At 35.9% G+C, this 20,000-nt stretch overlaps 1 protein-coding gene across 6 annotated transcripts in view; it reads left to right on the plus strand.

Annotated features, from left to right (window-relative positions):
- The window catches only part of NPAS3 (neuronal PAS domain protein 3), a gene marked incomplete at both ends in the record, with an annotated part of 628,566 nt that overhangs the window by 510,620 nt on the left and 97,946 nt on the right, over positions 1–20,000 (plus strand). The window lies entirely within an intron of this gene.

The raw sequence follows: 20,000 nt of genomic DNA on the forward strand, positions 1-20,000 counted from the left end.
GCAATTTCTTTGAATGCAAAAGCCAGTCATTTCTCTTGATGTTTTAAAGTACATTTCTACCTCAGTGTAGAAGACATGATATATCATTAATAATACCACTCAATGAGCAGCAAACACCACCATTGCCCAAGAGAAACAAATCTGTAGATCCAGCATTTCCCCAATTTCTCAGTTTTGGATAATACTATATAGTGCTATGATATAAAAATTTTTATTATTTGCTTATAAAATTTTTCAGTTGCCGTAAAGCAAGTAGATGAGGTCTACAGCATGTCAATAGAAGAGAAACTCATAAGTTCACCCTGTTTTGAAACAGAAGGTTATATGGCATTTCCTAATTCATTGGGATGATATGATGCTATAGTTTGAAATTAAAGCTGAGATCAAATTTTGCATATTTAATGCAAATGTTATCTGAGTCAAAGCTACAGATGCACTCAAATATGTATTTGGTTTGGTATTAAATAGCATGCATATAAAATTCAAACCCAACTTTAATTATTAATGATAGTGCAAGTGAATAAGAAAATTCAGATTTATTTTTCTTCCACTTCATTATATGTAGGGGCAGCTGCAGCTTTTCTGGAACTGCAGACATATATATAAGTGAGTTCATTATAATTATCCTGTTCTTTTTTCTGAAGGCAACCTGTAACCTCCTCATGTTAGCCCAAAGCACTCCTAACACAGTAATTCTGTTCAGAGAATTTCTATTCAGTTCTCTTGCAGTGTTAGGAGGGCATTCAACCAGTTCTGAAAGCTGGTGAATTGAACTGAGTGAATTTGGGCCTTCTGGAGGAGACTTACAGCACAGCTTCTGAAATCTTGATCTGCGACCTGTTTCAGAAGCCACCAGAAGTTATTAATGATTTGGGAGGGTGGAAGGGAAAAGATGAAACCCCTGACGAATTATTCTCTCAAAATGAAGAAACATGAGTGCATGTGATTTGAAAACCCCAGTTTATTTCAAAGATCCTTAGTAGACGGAAAATCTAATTATATTTTTTCAGACTGCCTTTTGATGTAATTTAGACCACTTAAAAATCTATGTTCAGTGAGCCAAACTCTCAAAAACATGTTTTAAAAATTTAGAACTAGTTTGCTATGCATTGGATGACACTACTGCAGATATGAATCTATTAATTTTTATATAAGGTTGAACAAAACAGATGTATATCATACTAGTTAAGGTAAAGACATGAGTAATGGTTGTTGAAACTGTGCAAAGTGGAGTTTCTTCTTTCTGAAGAAGAAACATACTGGGTAGGACTTTGAGACATTACCAGCACACTCTTTTTATTAACCATAATAAATGGCTGCATTTAGTAGGATGTGCAAAACCCTGATTAAATATTCAGGGTTTGAGACTGCTTGTTACTATGACTGCTGTAGATTTTACGCACCCATCCAGAAGCTAAACTCTTCCTAATAAACAATGGATAAGGAAAAGAGATTGCTGTCTAGAACCGAAAGTGAAATCTACAGCCGCAATGCAATAGTGTACAGCTCAGCTCCAGATCTTTAAAAAGGCTTTTTATGCTTCCTAGATACTGCAGCATAACACTCTGATGTATCAAGAAGTCTGCTGGTAATGTTTCAAAATCCCATTTCATGAACAAACTGGAAGTGGAGGGCTCCAGACACTTCATAGGAATATTCTGCCTTGCACACAGAAAATCTAGAAAATGTTGATTAGTTGTTACAACCTCACAGCATAAGCTGTTTTCAAAGCTTTATTATGGAGCAAGTCTCCAATAAAAATTATGCAATCTCTGCACTCTTCCTTATCACCGTCATTGTAGTGTGGTCTGTGGATTTGATTCACAATCTAAGTAAATCAAAAAATGACATCTGCTAGCATCAGTAAGAACTGGATCAGGCCCTTTAAGATTGAACAAGACAGAGCTGTTGCCAAAGAGATGTCAATAACTTGAAGCATTAAAAGATAATGAGCTGCAGAGGAAAAGGGCTTCCCCTAAGCAGCAGAAATGTAAACTTCACTTTCCGTATTTTGAAGTTTAGTTTTCCTGTGCAACGTGGGCTAGAAACTTTCTTCATCTTTAAAGGAGAGAGAAAATTCTGTACTATTCGAGTTATTCTGGAGTCCAGGACTATAAGAAAGAAAGTTACTGCAAGTGTTAGAAGTTGGCACCCTGCAAAGGTCAGTATTTGACACAACTATGAATAATAATTGAAATAATAATAAGCATTCAAAATTAAATATATACAAGGTTAATTTAGTTAAACTCTTCTCAGAATTCCCAGTTTTTATGAGAATCAAGAAATAGGACATTAAGCACAGTTGTTCAATTTTTTGTGCTCTCTGTACCCAAATTTACTTTCCTTCCTTACTCTTCATGTGTTATTTTCTGTTGTTATTTGGCCAACCTGTTTGTTCTAGAGTTAGTATTCCCAACAGATTAGGCCTGATTTATCTTGCTTCTTTGACATTATACATCCATATTTCCCCATCCCAAAACTGAACTGCACAACTAAAATTATCTGCTGTGCATCTTTAGTTACATAGGGCTTTAAAGTCATCTGAGTTATTCTGGAAGGTATCCAGACACCTAACTTACGCTAGTCTTTTGAATGGCTTTATTTTTTTTATCAAATCTCCTTCTAGTTAATCATTTATTTGGGGGTTTATGGTGCACAGAGCAGTAAATATTGAAATGCTTTTATAACAGGATCTCTCAGCTGTGTAATATAAAAACTGTAGATAAAAACCATGAGATTTCTTCTTCTCCTTCTGTACGCTACATCATCAGCTCTCATTTCATGTGCTATTACAGTCTGAAGTCTTTAGAAGATCCTGTTCAGTATATATTGGAAATAAATTATTAGACTTTCTTTTTGTTTGCCTTCTGCAGTTGGTTTCTCTAGAATAGTAGATTCAGTGGTGGAGGCCTTGAAAGCTTGAATTTTATATTCTACTTCAACTTTCTTCTGTGATCTGGGGAAAGCTATGTATAACTTTCTGACTATTTCACATGTACAACAAAACCCCTTAATGACTGTCTCCATTGCTGCCAAATAAAACAGGTGAGAGCATAACAAGAAACATATTCATTTGGACTACATTATCAAAGGGTCTCAACCTCTCAATTTGGGTGACAGAGCAACACTTTAAACTACTCAAGGAGGTCAGCCAAAACAGCAGTTCAGGGCTGCCTCAAGCTGGATGCATGTGGTCATCAGTGGCTGCTGCATACAGGGAGAGCTCATCTAGAAAAGAGCATGGTACTTGGAGAGTGGGATGTGGCCTAGACATAGAGCACCTAACCACAGAGAATGGTGGGCATTAATTGTTTCACTATAATCTTTAAAGTGTTTCCTCTGAAAATTATGTCATGCTCTCTACCTTGCTTTTCCTGTTCTGGTGGCTTACAAGTTATTGTCAGATTTGAGCAAAAATTAATAAATTTCACATAAAGATGGTCTATGCTTTTCAGGCTGAAGCTAAGACAATTTCCATGTTTTTATTAACTGGAAGGTATTTTAAATTGTGGAGGCTTAACACTTTTGTAATCCTGAAGCATATCACATTTGTGTGGGTTTTTTCTCTACTTTTTGCATGCTGTGGAGCTCAATGACTATTGGACGACTATATGTTCTGTAGCTTGTATATGATAGATTGAGTAGTTTCTCCCAGTGTTTTGAGGGGAATTACAACAGTCCTCATCCTTTATGTAGTTTACATTTCTGTGCAGCCGTGACTTATAATGTGCAGTGTGTTCACAGGCATACTGAAGTCTCAATGGCATTCTCTGTTTTCAAATAGCAAATTAGTATCCTAAGATATATTTGATATCAACTGATTCTCTGTGTTATTGGTTTTATTTTAAAACCTTTAAATAATAGAATTATGCTTACAAACAGAGGTAATATGACTAAGCTCAAAGTAAGAAATATAAACGTCCTGTTAAAGTGGTTTGAAACTTAAAATCTCACCCATACATTGTACGTCATACAAAGCTGTACCTTAAGTTACCCTGTTCAACAGCAGTAAACTGTCCGTTCATCTGTCAAGGCTAATTTACAGAAAATTACCAATTTATTTATTATGAAGTAGAAAAAAATTGTAAAGTGTTTCTTTCCAAAGAGACTCATGCACTATAGGCAAAATATTTGTTTCTAAACAGCAGGCTTTATTCCCATCTCTGATGAAACAAGAAAATAGCACCTCTTCACCTTTCAGATTGGCTCCTTCATATTATTCATGCTAGTCTTTTCTCACTAATTTTATGATTATAATGAGGCAATGGCATGCTAGTTAGCACAGAATGACCTTCTAATTGAAAAGCTGTAAATTCAGTCTCAGTGGCCAATACTGGCAGAAATTTAAATAAATAGGGCTGCAAAGTCCTTACAATGGACTGGCCCCTTGACCAGGGCACTACAAAAGTCCCAGTCACCTGTCATCTGGTGATGCTTTGTAACTCCTTGGCGTTAACTGTCTGTCTTGTTACAAGTTAGGTTAGCATGAGAAGAACAAAGAGCAAGGAGTCATTTATTGGTTAAACAGAGGATTTTGCATTTTAATATCTTCAATATCTGATCTAATATGATCCTTTAAAAGCAGCCTCTTAGTCACATAAGGCTTACTGTTTAATTTCCAAATCCTGAAAAAAAAGCTGGCCATACTGATGCATCAATAATTCCTGTCTCTTTATGCAGTTTCTCTTGATCATAGTTTTAATGTTTGTGCATTTATTCTTTGAGAGCACTAATAACATTGGTTTAATGAGATTTTCTTTCTGACAAGCACTTAAGATTGGTGCCCAGATACTACAGTGATAAGGTCTTTTTAAGTGTTAGGGAAGATGGATGGATAGCTGTGATGAGCAAGCCTGAGAAATTGTGTAGTATTCAGTGTGTCTTAGAGACAGACAGTTTGTGAAATGGTCACAGCATATTATCCTACCCACACATAAATAAATGCCTCTCAGAATCTTGATTTTGGTGCTTGGCACTGTCTCCCTAAAGTTCATAACACTAGCTAACATTATATTAGTGACAACTAATAAGAGCTGATAGTCTGGTATAATACAGAGCAGCTTTATGCTGTCAGTGTCATGCATCTTTATCTGGAATGCATCATACAGACAATGGAAATTTTCCATATCCTTTAAAGTTTTGCATTCTGTATATTTGGTTGTTATACAAATAGAGCAAGCTTTTCTGACTTCATTTTCATTCTTGGCAGCATGTTTTTATCATAAGGCAGATAGTCATTAATTTACAGAATCAACGCTGGGAACAGCTTTTGTGATCTCATATTAAATTTTCCCCTGAATCCGCCCCTTGGCAAAAATTACTCACATCGTTAAAAAATATTTAATTAGGCTGTAGTTTATACCCAGCTCACTGGGGAAATGTTGGAATTAATATGATTTGCATGAATTCTGTTTCTCTTTTTCTGTTAGAGATTAGTTTTGAATTCAGTTCAGAGGGTCGCTGACACTGCCAAGGACTCACAATTGTGAAGGTCAAACAGGTAGCAAATACTTCCCCTGGGTAGCTTCCCTGAAAAGACAGCTCAAAATTGCTTTTAATTATGGGTTACCTAAAAGGCCACTTGCTGTTTTTATTTTTCCACAGATCTCTGAAACATTATGTGGCTGGAAGTTCTAGGTAGACCACATCAGTTCAAATCTGAAACAACCTATTTATGTTTTCACTTCTTTCCTTTTCTTAAAAATGAATAGCATACAAACCCCACAGATTCATGCATTCACACATACATATGTGTGTGTGTATATATATACATGTTTAAACCAAGCTATATTTGGTGGCTGTTCCTCTATGGCAGTGGGGGAAACGCAAAAATCTCTTTCTCTTTCCTAAGGTTTGTAGGAAAAAAAAAAAAAAACAACAAACAAACGAACAAAAAAAAGACCAAAATAAACCAAAAAACAAAGGAATATTTTGGAAGGAAAAGTGTTTTCCTTGATAGCAGTGCATCCACTGGCTTAATTATTCTTTACAAGATAAGGTACAATGTTTAGTTATGCATTCTCTTGTTTATGATTTCAAGGGTTAGAAAACACCCCGGGGATCCACAATCCTGTGCTTTTTAAAAAGAGAATTTAATGGAAACTTTAATTAATAATCTAATCAATCAATTAATCTCTGTTACATAAGTGTTGAAATTTAATTCTCCTTCACAGCTCTATCTATCAGAGAGGAATGAAATGGCTGCCCACTTATCAAGATGATTGGGAACCATTACAGACACAAAGAAAAAGTAAAACTGTAATAGTTTTGTGAAGCTGACACAGATAACATAATGTGAACAATGTAGTCAAATTTGGGGTAGATCACAGTATGGCACTGTGGTGAGCTGTTTTGCAGCTCATTTCAGAAGTTCTTTTTTTATTTAGATGAGTATGAGAATGTTAAGAACAGTCCCCTTGTTAGTTAGGAGTTGATCCATTTGTTTTGTGGAAACTCTGACAATTACAGCATATCAGTAGTCTAAAAATCCTGTTAAGTAGTGAGCGTCACATAGTGTTGACTTTTGTCTTGAGTTCAGAAAATGTAAACCATCTGCTTTATGAAATATGTGCAGACCACACCATGCTGTTGACTAGCCAACTGTTGATAAATAAATATTTATATATGGAGTGATTTATATAGGGCTTCTATCAGTACTGCAAAGGTGAGAGTCAGTTTGACCCTTATTTCTAGGACTGTGAGTCAATCCAACCTCTTCGGAGCCTGGAACCCTGCCAGAGGTGCCTGCAGTACTGATGGTAATTTAATTGATAACAGTACAGATGAAAATTTTTGTGCACAAACTCATCTCCAAAGCAGACTCTGTGTGTGTGTGTGTATGCTCCCAAATACTCCAGAATAAAACCATTAAGAGAGCCTTATGTGTAGGAAAGAGAATTAAATCATAGATAGGGCTGCACATGTGTTGTAGAGCTTCTGTCACCAAGCGTCTACTTTCTTTTGAAAAGTGAGTTCTTGTAAGTTCAATGTGTAAAACTACTTACAGGAGAATTTTACAATTTAGTGAAGAACCTTTTGCAGAGAAGTATAAAAATATAAACTAGCTTTGAAAGGGAAATTGAAGATCTGTATATCCTTAGTGGCATGTTTAACATTTTGGGCTACGTAGCATGCGCTACAGTCAATGCAATCAGTACATCTAAACTCCTATAAAGTTTGAAATGTAAGATTGTTATTACACTTTGAATAGAGACTTTACACATTGGAAAATATGATTTATGGCCAATTTTTGGACTCAACAGACTAATTAGCTGTTTACATCAAGATCTCATTTAGCATCCTTTAGTTCTTTACTACAGTAATAGAAAAGGCAAGGAACAAAATGTCATACTGAGCTATCATTGAACCTAATTCCCTATCTCTTAAATTCAGTGATTTACCGTTTCTTTAAAGCAGTAAATTTTTACTTTTATCTCTGGCATATTCATTTTCCATCCTTTCCCAAGTCCCAAGGATGCGAGTCCTGATGGCTCAATATTGCACTCTTTTGGGCAAGGAGAGGCCATATCTTTATTTGCAACACAAATTTGTCCAAATGCGCTAATATTAATTGTGCATACAATATACAATGATGACAGCTTACCTTGCCAGCAAGCAGACTTTCCAGTCAGTGATTATAATATTCTTTTCCAACTAAGGAGTTTTGAATTTTTTTGCTTGTCAGTGAAAAACTGACCATTTCAACCCAAAAAATTATATTACTCTGAAGAAGACAAACCAGAAATTCTCACCCTAATCTGTAGCAACTGAAAAATTCAGTTATATTCATTTGCCTGCACACTTATGCTATCCTTCTGCTCTTTTACCTTTTTCTCCCTTCTGTTCCTCAACTAGACATCACTGTCCCTTGCAGTATCCAGCAAGTATTAGTCCATAAATACACCATTCTGGCTGCATCTGGTATAAAACACACATATTGTACACACAATATGATTTACAGCAACTTACAATCAAATGCTAACATTTAGCTGAATAGAGGCTTAAGAAGTGTCAGTCAAGCATATAAGTTACCATGTTAGTAAGTTGTGAGATACATTCTGGATTCCAGCAGCAAGGCAAATCAATGCAGTTTTCCAAGCAGACATGAAAAGCAGGGCTACAGAACATCTGAGATTTAAGACACTGCCATGCCCAAAGTATAATGAAAACCGTTTGTAAAGCCATTCTGTTCCTGCTTCTGCTGTTCGTATGAGAGGCAGCTCTGTGGATAGCGCTGTGGAGACTGACCATGCAGAGTACTATTAACATGTTCAGCTGGAGCAGTAGTTACAACTTAGGAAGAAGATCTTGGAGTCAGTATGGATAGTTCTCTGAAATTGTCAACTGAATGTGCAGAAGCAGCCAAAACGTTGAGCATCATCAGAAAGGCAGAGTGAACACAGCAATTCATATGCAGAAAGCTACAAGTCCAGTCCCTTGACCTAATTACTCAGCTAAAATTTTAGCCTGTTAATAAAACAAAGAAATGCATTTCAGCTGTTGTGGTGGGTTGACCCTGACTAGCAGCCAAGCAGAGGGAACAGGCAGTGCAAAGGCTATCACTCACCACCTGCCACAAGAATTGTCTCTGAGACATTTTAAGCCAAGTCAACATTTCTTGTCTGGTCCTAAGAATCAAACTGAAATTATAAATCAGCAATAAAATGTTTATCTTTTTTTTTTTTCCATAAAATATATTTCATTCTCAATGAATATAAAATGCTCTCAAGGCCTGACAATATTTCTCAGCCATGGCATCCGTAAAGAGAAGTGTAAGAAGAGAATGTCTTAACTATTGGTATGTTAGGTTCTCTAAATGTTCCCCTTTTGATGTGATTGTTACATGACTGCCTAGCCATGGCTAGCAAGACACACCAGTTCTTGGACATCCTCACATCATAGCCATAGCCATAAACATAACATCTGATTCCTGTCAATTAGAAAAGCCTATCTTGCTCTTTTTTCCTTCTTCTTCTCTTTCTTTTTTTCTCCTACATGACAGCCATGGAATCAACCTCATCTTCAGAATGAGAGCAGTACAACATAGATGCTGGATCCCAACAGAGGGGTCTGTGTGCCAGCAGAACAGTGACTGTTCAAAGAAGTAACAAAAAAGACCCTCGGTGTGATCTGTTGTGTGAGACAGACACTGGAATGCATTAGCTTTGGAGAGATGAAGAAAAAATGAAAACAGTGGAACTATTACATATATAAAAACATGGAAAAATGATAAGAGAAAAGGGAAAAGCCTAAAAAAATATGCTTGCTTGTTAAAGTGCTTGAAGTAGGGACCATATTTTATGCATTTGACTCTACAGTGGAGTCCCAGCGGTGACTGGGTCATGGATGTTTTGATCATTCAAATGATTTTATTGGATGTAAGTGGAGGACAAATTTAGTTTTCCAAACTCAGGTTAGTTGTCAGATACCTCACAAGATAAAAGATTGGTCAGAGTCTAAAACTAATATAGCTTTCTTTTATTCCTGTTTTACTGTTTTTTAGTTAGTAAGTATTGTGACTGATGCTGATGGGAAAACTGAACTTCATACGTTGGCCTTATTATCTTGTTGCCACTCACTGTTGCTCCACTCCTTAGATATATCCTCAAAAAGGCAAGGAACTCTACTGTTCTAAATAATTCAATTTCTAAATTAATTAAATTAGAGAAAAATCATATGAGTAAATGTTCACAGTGACTTAAAGCCATTAGAAAGCATAGAGTGGCTAGCTCTAAATTCTACTAAGAAATGTACTTATCACTTGCAATAAATACAGGCACTCAGTAGCAGCAAAGTAAGGTTAAAAGCTAAAATAAATACATCCCTTCCTAATGTTTTGTTAGCTAGTTCAGATGTTTACAATCATATTGTATTTGATATTTTTGTTGGGTTTTTTTTGCCTCCAGAAAGACAGCGGTACAAGGGAAAGCAAAAAAAAATAGATTGGGCTTTCCATGAATGTGAATGTTTAATAAACAAGGAAATGCTGAATGAAATTTATATGTTTATTTCAATAAAATTTGGCACAATGTCTCTCATTTTAAAGACAGTGCAAGCAATATCTATTTCAACAGATTTCATGTAGCATGCAGGTGTACTGTGGGTTAATCCTAAAGAACATGCATCTCAAAAGGTCTTCAGAATGTTTCAGGCATTTGTTCTTTTCTTTTCCTCTTAACATGCCTGAAATGGAAATTCATCTGTGAACGGTGGTTTTTATTCTTGTTTTCACAGAAGCACATTTGCATGCCCTAGAAAAGAATCAATATTATGAATGAGAACTCTCCCCAAAAGTCTTTAATTATACGTCTGTGTATCAATATGTAATATTTTATGTTTCCTCAGATTTTTTATTCTTTTAGCTGACACAGGCAGACTTTGAAAGGAGTAAAATCAGCAATGTAACAGCGAAATGCATGCAAACTTGTTAAATGTGATGGCAAAATAAAAAGCTTCAGTCAGTATGATCAGCTAAAAAAAAAAGATAGCCAGCAAACTGTCTATCATGTGATGAAATTTGACAGTAGGGATTATGGCTTTGATGGACCAGAACAGCTAATAGAAGAAGCTGACATTTTTGAAACCCTGCTAATTAAGGGTTCCTTCCTTAATATTAAAATAAAGTCTTTGTCTGGGTTTTATGGTTGGAGAATCAGGTGTTTTCATTAATATATGCCAGTCAGTCTTAATAAGCTTGGAGGGCAGAGGAAGTTATTATTGAGTGACCTTCTACAAAATAAGCATGTTGCTAAGGGCTCTAACCCTGCCCTGTTCAAACTGATGAATCTCATTTCCAATGCAAAAGCTTCACAAGAAATCCAAGTATTCTCTGTGCAATCACAGAAAATAATCCTTGTGTCTCTTGTAATGTCCAGAATTGCCACTTACTATACTACTACTATACAATGAATATTACAATGTATATTATTTTTCTAGCACAATTGTCTACATTTCTGAATTGCCAAGAATAGAAAAACTTATTGTCAAGACACTTGTATTGAAAAGTCAGCTCATTTTAATACTCCTCAAATAGTCATCTACCCTGTTCATGAATTATAATGCACAAAATACATCTGACAATACTAGCTTTGAAAAAGAGATATGTCTGTGTTATTACGTATTCCTTTTCAAATAGATTTTGAACAGATTTTAAACCATTCATTGAAATTCATTGAAATGATAAATTCACAGTTGGATTTTGATTGACTGCTAATCTAATTTTATATTTGATAAGTTTTCATTTTTTTTTTAGTAGTAATTTTGATTTTCTCTAGATTTTTCAAGCTAAGTGAAAGAGTGCGGTAAACTACTAAAACTCATCATATATCTGCGGATAGAAATTAGAAAATTAGCTAGTGAACCTGATTAAATAAGTGCAGCATTGTAACTACCAGTGATGTGTCTCATGCCAGCTCTGTGCGGATTGGGCAATTTCTAACACTCCAAGAGTTTCTCCAGATATTTACTAATGTTTTGTTGCTTTTTGCTTTCTTTTCTCTCACTTCAGCCAGTACTCTAAATGCTCCTGTGAGATACTGCACTCATAATGAATACAGTGGATAAGAGATGAAATTAAACCAACACAACCAGTTTGATGATGCTGTGCTTATAAAACAACATGGCTACCAAGTAGAAATGTCGGAGTTCGAAAAATGTACATGCTCCCAGGTCACTGAGTGAATCTGTAAAAGTTAAATATTTAATAGGAAGCAATCAACTGCATCACATTTGCAGATCTTCATCCTTTAACTGATGGCACAGCAGATGGATCTACTTTCTTCTTATCTAACACAAACCAGTGTATCACAATCTGTAGAGTATTTGATCAAACCTGTTTCAAACAGGTTTGTTTCTTTATTTACATTAATGATAAGGCTAAATTGGCCTCAGAACTCAAACACTGCAACAGAAATAGATATGCATACTCTCAGATAGCTCTGACCCTATATCATTATGTACATAAATACATTGTAAACCTGTGAGACAGTTCAAACCAGTGCTAATGTTAGAAAAGACAAAACTGAGGCCCATCTATTTCATTTCTGTCTAAACGTTTTGCTCCCAGGGCATTTTGACAAAGCATCATGTGATAAAATAAAAATAAAATTAAAATAAAATAAAAAAAATATAATAACATAAGTAAAATAGAATGTGTGTTGTGAAACATATCCCATCTTAAAAAAGACCCTCTATCCAGTGTAATACTTGAGTTATTTCTGAATGCCTAATAGATACCACATTTGAATACAATGGCACTATTTAGTCCAAGTAGTCTATGAAGTGCTTTGAATAGGAAATGTATTCTGAATATGAAATATGTATTCTCTTCCATTAAATGCAAAGCCATCTATGCACCTTGGACATTTTCTGTCTCTACTGGATTTATGTATTTTTAGTTTGGGATCTTGGGCTACTAAAATACCCTTGAGCATTTTCTCCAAAAATAAAAAATAAGCTAATTTAGCTTCATGACTAACCTTGATGACATTCAATTTGGACTGCTCCATAAGAAAGGAAAAAGTACTAAGTGCAGCATTTTTCTTAGAATGTGTAAAACTGATTGAATTAAAATCCCCACTGCTCTTTCTTGCTTCTTTGTTTTTGAAGGAAATATGTGAATGTGGCTGTTGATGGTGGAGATCGGGGATCTAGCTTAAACATGATCAGTGGTTTTCACTCTGTTTCTAGTAGTCAGACTTGAACAAGGGAAAACAGTCCATATAGTACTTTTTAGCATCTCATTGGCAGCTGCAAACCGTAGTAGCAAAACATTAGATCTACCCTAGGAATGCCTCTTTCAAGTGTAGTGTTGAGGTACCTGAAGTACTGCAGCTCTGTAGCCTTTCTGTTCTTTTAGTATTTTAGTATTCAAAAAAGGTAAAATAGAATACTTGAGGCATCTGAAAGTGGTCAAAAAGAGTAGGAGTCATATCCTCGCACATCAGTAAGTTCTGAAGTATTTTTGTCCTTACTGCTTATAGTGAATTTAGAACTCCAAAGCTTACTATTAAGAAGTCTGATTGAAAGCCTGCTGATTTCTCATCATAAAGCTCCTGTAGACATTAATCTGAGTAAGAACTAACCCTTGGAGAGAAATATTCCATTCTCATCCTAGTTGGCATTGTGTTGCTAAATAGTATGACAAAATCTTTCTTACACCCTAAGCAGTATTTTATGCAGTTCCTGCTGTGGCTTATCTAAGAGCCAATATTAGTGCTCATTCACCAAAAAGTAAGAGTAAAGCAGAAGTGGTATCTTTATGCAGGAATTGATATTCATAAATAAAACAACCAAAGTCACTTTACTCAAATACTGTAAATGCTCTATTTTTTACTGTAAATGTAATTGAAACAAGGTCATTCATTTTGCTGCTGGAAAATAGATGGAGTAATGAGCTAGATTTAGTCCTTCTTCAAGAATAAAGGATTTTTGTGAAGCAGAATTTTATTCTACAGAAAAAGCCAACAGGTGATTTCATCTTCTGAACATTGTGAGTGTAGCTCAGGACAAGAGTTATTATGAGAAAAGAATGCTCCAGGAAAGGGCTTCCTGATTGCTGACAGTGGAGCAATACTGTAGTAAGTGTGGTATGAAGTCTGAAAACTCCTGTAATATTAGTGTGCATTGACAAAGTGAAATGCCAAATCCAGAGTCAATAAATCTTAATGTAGATTCTCATGATTTAACATTAATGGTCAGATTAAAAGGAGTGGCATATGAAATGTGAGGCTTGTGCTAAATGTGCCAGGATACGGGGTACCCAGAGGGCACCCCAATGTGATGAATCCTCTGCCTGCATTCCATTAGTTATACAGATGTACAAGTACTCACAGAAGGGAATGTTTCAGAATATTTATGCAATACACAATGTTTAGGGTCCAAAGCTGTGGATGGATGGCTAATATAGTAAGGGCACAAAAGTAGCTGTAATCACAGACAGAATGGTCATCATGTCCTGCTCTACCAACACGTTTGTGAGTCCTGTAATAATCTGACTGTGGAAGGTATTACTGTAATACCTGAGTGATCAATACAGCTACACTTTTAAAAGGAAGCCATTTATTTGCAGACAATATCTGTTTTCATCATGTATAATTCCTGCCTTTCTCGGCGTCTTCAGGCTTTGGTTTTCTATTTGTTCTTATTTTCCTGTCTTCCCCATCTTTCATAAAACTAAAATTAAACATCTTGACAGTTATCTTTTACTCTTGCCTTTCAGTTGTTATGTTTTAATGTAGTAACATAAGTCTTCTTGGCCTTTTAAACTTGGAGTGACCTCCATTTCTGGGTAGCAGGAAAAAAAGAATGGAACTTGCCAGAGGCACACAATTGGAGGCTGAAGGAAAGAGAGGGAATTCGAGATGGGAAGTAGAGAAGATAAGAATGACTTGAAATGCAACAGGAATAATCATTTAAACAAAAAATTAGTTCTGAGAATATTTTCCACGTTGATTAAGGAAAAGTGACCAAGAAATCTCTTTCCCAAAGGAAAAGCAGAATCTTTTCTTCTGTTACTCAATTCTGTAAAGTGTACATTTGTTTTAGAAAGTAGTTTGAAAAAGCTGTGAAGTTTGAGATTTTCGCCAGGACCCCAATTTCCTTCTATGAGCCTGATCAAATCCTGATACACTCTTAAAGACAGAAGATATAAGAGCATCTAACTTAATTTAGGAGCCTCCTCCCACAAAACTATAGTTTCAGTCAGGATTTAGACTGCAAGATCTTTAGGACTTTGGAAGGGCTCCCCTTCCAGCCTGGCACAGGGTCAGAGAGGCACGTATGAAGAACTTTCATTTCTTAATTCTCAAGTTATATAGGGTTGCAAAGAACTGCCGTGAGCAATCTCTGTACAAGATGAAGACAAAATAAAAGAAAGGTATGAAAGAAAATGGGAGCTGAGCTGAGTTGAGTAGAAGCAGGTGGCCAAAGATGTCTGTTTAATACCCTGTGCTAGTGCTAGCTGCCTTGCACGTACCTGCTCCTGATAGACTAGGTGCCACTTAAGCTGCAGAAGGCTACAAGCTCCTACCCCATCCCAATAGGAAAAATCTGTAGTTGATAGCTGCCTAACAGAAAAATGTTAGGGATTTTATATCCAGGGCAAAATTTTCAAAAGATCTGTCTCAGGCTGAGCATCCAGAATCAAGGGCTGCTTTTGAAAAATTGACCCTGGCCTTCGGGGAGACACTGCACAGACTTTTCTGATAATGTTTCCTGAAAGGTAAATTTGAGTCTCATCCTGTATTCCCACATTGGACTAAATTGAAAGTGCTTCCACTGATGTCAACAGTTTAATGAAAATTGCTGTAATTTCATAGATTTTTTTGGTAACCTATGGTAAATGAGTTACATGCTGCTCTCTCTGTGTGTGTATATATGTGTACAGTAGTTGAAAGACTTTTTGTTCTATCCTATTCACTACTGAAGACAAGTTTTTCTTTCTTCTCTCTCTCCTAGTTTATACAAAGCTTTATTCAGAAGGATTTTCAATTTCTATGTCTTGTCCTTGAGATGCATGAACTAAAATTTAAAGATGGATAGGGAAAGAGCATAGCGTTTCTGCCAAAACAGTTCAATATTCAGCAGAATCCTGCGATATGTAAAAGTTACGAAGAGAGAGCTATGATACCCACTAATCCAGAAGAAAACCTATTCTAATTGTGATACCACATTGCACTGTATTTCACCCTCTTATTTATGTATTATTTTATAAATTGTAGTACAATGTGGTGATTGTCATATTGCATTCCATTCCAATCTTCCTTCTGGGGTTATGCGGAGCTTAGTATCTAGAGAATCAGAAAATAGCCAGGAAATGGACAATGTAAATGCTTATTCAACTATCCACAATTCGGTGTATTGATCCTAATAGAGAAAAATTCAATATGGCATAAGTATTAACACTGCTTTTTCTGCTGCTGAGTTATTTGTCACCATATTTCACCTTAAAAGTATGTAATTAATCACTCCTTAGACATTGAGTTTGCAGTGCACTGCCCATTTCCACAACCTCAAAGCACTGTTTATCCATTTAATCAAATGAGATTTACTGTAGCACTAACTTTAGTTGTTGCAATAATACCACAGTTAGACAGTACTGGTCCATACAGGGAGAATAGCAAAGGCTATTGATATATCTGTTTGAAAAGCCAAATTAATCCTTGCTTACATTTCTCCAGCAGGATGTGATGATTCTGGTTTAGGAAAGTCTCCTGACTTCAAAATAGTCCCATAATTCACCAACTCCAAAGCTGCCAAATAGGAAAATGCATATGCAATATCTGAGCTATTCTTATAACATCTAAGATTTTGTGGCGTAACAATGACTTTTTTAAAACATTTAGTCCTGTGAGATTTTTGGAAATAAAAAAACATACTGTCTAGTGTGCTGTAAAAGAAAAGAAAAAACTGCTAACCAGATTTTCCGCTAAAGAATCTGCAGTTTCCTGTTGCAGTAAGCAGATACAGAGGTCAACACTCCACACTCACTTCATTAGTAACAATCTGCAGCAATTCTTTTGAAGTCAGTCCAGTTAACCAGCTGTAAAACCAATGTTACTGAAATAAAATCCAGACCTACCATAGCCATACTTTCCGTCATGTACCACACTCAATTCTTACATTTCTTTCATATTCTCCCTATTGCTAATAGTAAAACAATAGTATTTCAAATACTACAGAGTGGTAACCACCGTTAAATTTCCATTTATTTATAGTGGTGACCACTGTGACTGAAGAGTAACAAATGCAGTCAGCATGCGTGACTCATCTTGCTCACAGCCAGGCAAGGCAAGAGTATAGCTAGAGACCTTTTGACAGCTAGCACAATGCTCATTCCTCTAGAGTATATTGCATGCATCCTATACATGTTCAGTTCTGTTAGAAAAAAAGGTTTTTCTACCAATCAGGGCAGTGTATGGAAATAATTCCATCTCTCCGTGCAGCATGCATCATGATTATGGATGTGCTGAAGCACCAATAATCAATCTCAGTTACTGGAGAATGTGTTGTCACTTGCTGCTCTTAGTCATGCAGAGTGTTGTACAAAGAAGCAGAAGTAATCCAGCTTGATTTTCATGGAGGTATTATTGTACATGAAGTATTGAGAGGTTATACATTACAATAGGAATACAAGCTGCTCAGTGTTGTTCATTTTGCTGTGTTATTATAAATGATTATGGAAGTAAAATATAAGCTGGGAGGCTACGCTGTTGGCAAATTACCTTGGGCTTTTCTCTCACTTTCTTCCACGCATCCAGGCAACTTTCAGGGGTGGCATTATCAGGCATTTTTTCCTCCTCCCAATGAAGTTTTCTTTCTGCAGCAATTAGCTTAAAATGATCCAGTCTGTATCCTACAAAATTGACATCTCTTTGTAAGTGGCAGCTCACAACAGCACAGCTCAGAGATGCAGAGATCATCCATATTAAGCAAAGCAACCGAACATTCATTTGCATCACATTTACCTTGAGGAAACTTCAGCACAGGTTTAATATTAAGCACATGCTTAATGTTTTGTTGAGTAGTAAAATCCTGAAAAGGCAGTTCTCTCAGCAGCAAATAGAAGCCTAAAACTCAGTGAGTGCTACTGAATTGACTTCCAGTAAATACAAAATAAATTAATTTGAAGGGTGAAAAAAAATCTAAGTCTGCATCTCATGACAAAGATTTTGTTACACCCAGAGTTGTAAATCTGAGGAAGAGTAAATTGGCTAATGACAAGATCCAACCTGTGCAATTATATGGAGTCCTCTCAAAGTCCAATATTTCTTTTTAGAGTCTGTATTTTTAGGCTACAGGCTGAAATGAAGGACGCTATTAAACTGCCACTTCTGGGTATTATGTTGTTCATGGCTTTTCTCTATTTTTGTCACCCAAGGTTGCAATGATTTTCTGAGGGATTTCTGTTGTTATTGCCATACAAGTCCATAGTATAGCTAGGTCAGAGCATCATTTTGAATGATCTTGAGTTCAGATCAAGATTGGCAGTAAGAACAAATTAGATCATACTTCTTCTTATAACCCCATATGCAGAAAAGGAAAATATAATTGCATTTTTGTTTCATCTTTCATTTGTACAGCACTGGGGTCATTAACCTGTCCATACCCTGAGAGCAGAGAGGTTTATTTGCACCATCTTGTAACAATACTGAATGAATGAATGAATAACAACGTTGTTATTAAAAAAAAAAAAAAAAAAAAAAAAAAAAAAAAAAGAAATCATCCTGTTTATTTCTGGTCCTTTTTAAATATCTTAATAGAATGCATGCAAAATTCCAATTTGAGCAACTAGGATTCTGTTTCCATGGGCTTGGTAACATTGATCATGAGCCTTGCCATTGCTCCTTATAAAGTACTTGTCATAGGTAGTATGCTGGAATTTCCCTTACTTTGCTTCACCATTAACTCATCAGATCAGTGTCTCTTCTAGTTTCCTGAAGACAAGTAAAGATAGGCCAGGTCTGTGTCTGGTAAATGTCCTGCTGCGTAAAGCCCATGCATTTCTGTATTGCTCCTATTGAGCAGTTTATTCCTGCGCATGTGCTTTCTCCTTTCACTTCTGCACAGGCTGCCCTTGAACCATGACTGTTTTCTGGGGAAGTGGGAGCAGGGGGTGTGGAATGGAGAGAAGTAAAGCTCTGGTTGTTATGGTGCCTTTCCTGCCTCAAAAATTTAGGGTCAGTAATTTTATATGTAGCATGATTCTATGTTCTGAGGTGGCTTTTCTTCTTGCTATTTGCTACAGGATGCGTGAGTACTTGTATTTGAAATGGGTACTTGGACTTCATAGTTTAACGCAGTTAATAATACAACTGTGGAATGAAAGATATGCTGAAGTATTTCAAAAGAGGAGTTGTGATTGAAATATGGTGGTGAGAAGCTGACAGAGAAGAAAATCTATCAAAGAAGAGCTTCAGTTTACTTTCATGCAGAAGGAGTGACTGTTTTCATATTCACTAATCCCCAAATAACCATCAAGAAATATTAAAATACACATTTTATTAGTTTCATTTAATTTCTTAATTGCTCAAATTCAGTTTACCAATTTATTGCTGTGTGAAATGCTTAGAGGCGATGCGTACATTAAAGGGATTATTTACATGTAATCCCTCCGTCCCAAAGGATACAAACTGATCATTTATGAATCCTGATTTACACTCTGTAACAATACCAGATGAATGAAATAGTTACTGTAGAATGATGTAGCTCCTGGAAATGCACTACTATGTGGAGTATGATCTAGTACTAAAACTGAACTATCTCATTTTCACTGATGATTTTAGTAAAGGTTCGTGAACTTCACTTTTAGAATTTAGATGAACCAAACTAAAACTACTTGCTGCAATTGAACCATTTATTTTCTGGGAATATGCGCAATCAGGACATTAAATTCAACCTTGAGGAAAAGTCTATTTTAAAATGTAACCCATGTTCTATTTGGGATGTGGATTATTTTCAGCTAGGGTTATGATTTTACAGGAAAGAGATTTATAATTAGTTTTAAAATAATTGTCAAGGATTTGCCGTTGAGATGCAGCCTTGCAGCTTGCTCCCTGCCTCTGGATATCACTGTGGGTATCTGTTTACCAGCCAAAAGGTGTGAAAGTAAGATGTAATAAGAGAAAGGAAAAATCAGAAACCTTAACACAGTCAGCAAAAAGGAATAAAACTTTTAAAAGTCTCTTAAGTACCTTATCTAGAAGAAAATGTCATTAATCTGCAGTCTAATCATTGCACACCTTTGCAGAACGATGAAATTCACCTCCAGTTTAAAAGAGGTATTTACTTACCCTTTTAGTGTAATCCCTACCCTTTCTCTTTGGCCAGACATAACCTGTTGTATTAGAAATGTTCACATTCCAAAAGCATACCCATCTGTGCCAGCAGTAAAGAACATTAGGATTTAAGAGAATCTGCAAAAGCAATAGTCTCTAGCTTAAAAATCAAATACCTGAAATCTGAAATACTGTCTTCATCACTGAAGAATTACTCCTTGTTTC

The sequence above is a fragment of the Psittacula echo genome (assembly GCF_963264785.1).
Source record: "Psittacula echo genome assembly, chromosome: 5".
Classification (NCBI taxonomy): Eukaryota; Metazoa; Chordata; class Aves; order Psittaciformes; family Psittacidae; genus Psittacula; species Psittacula echo.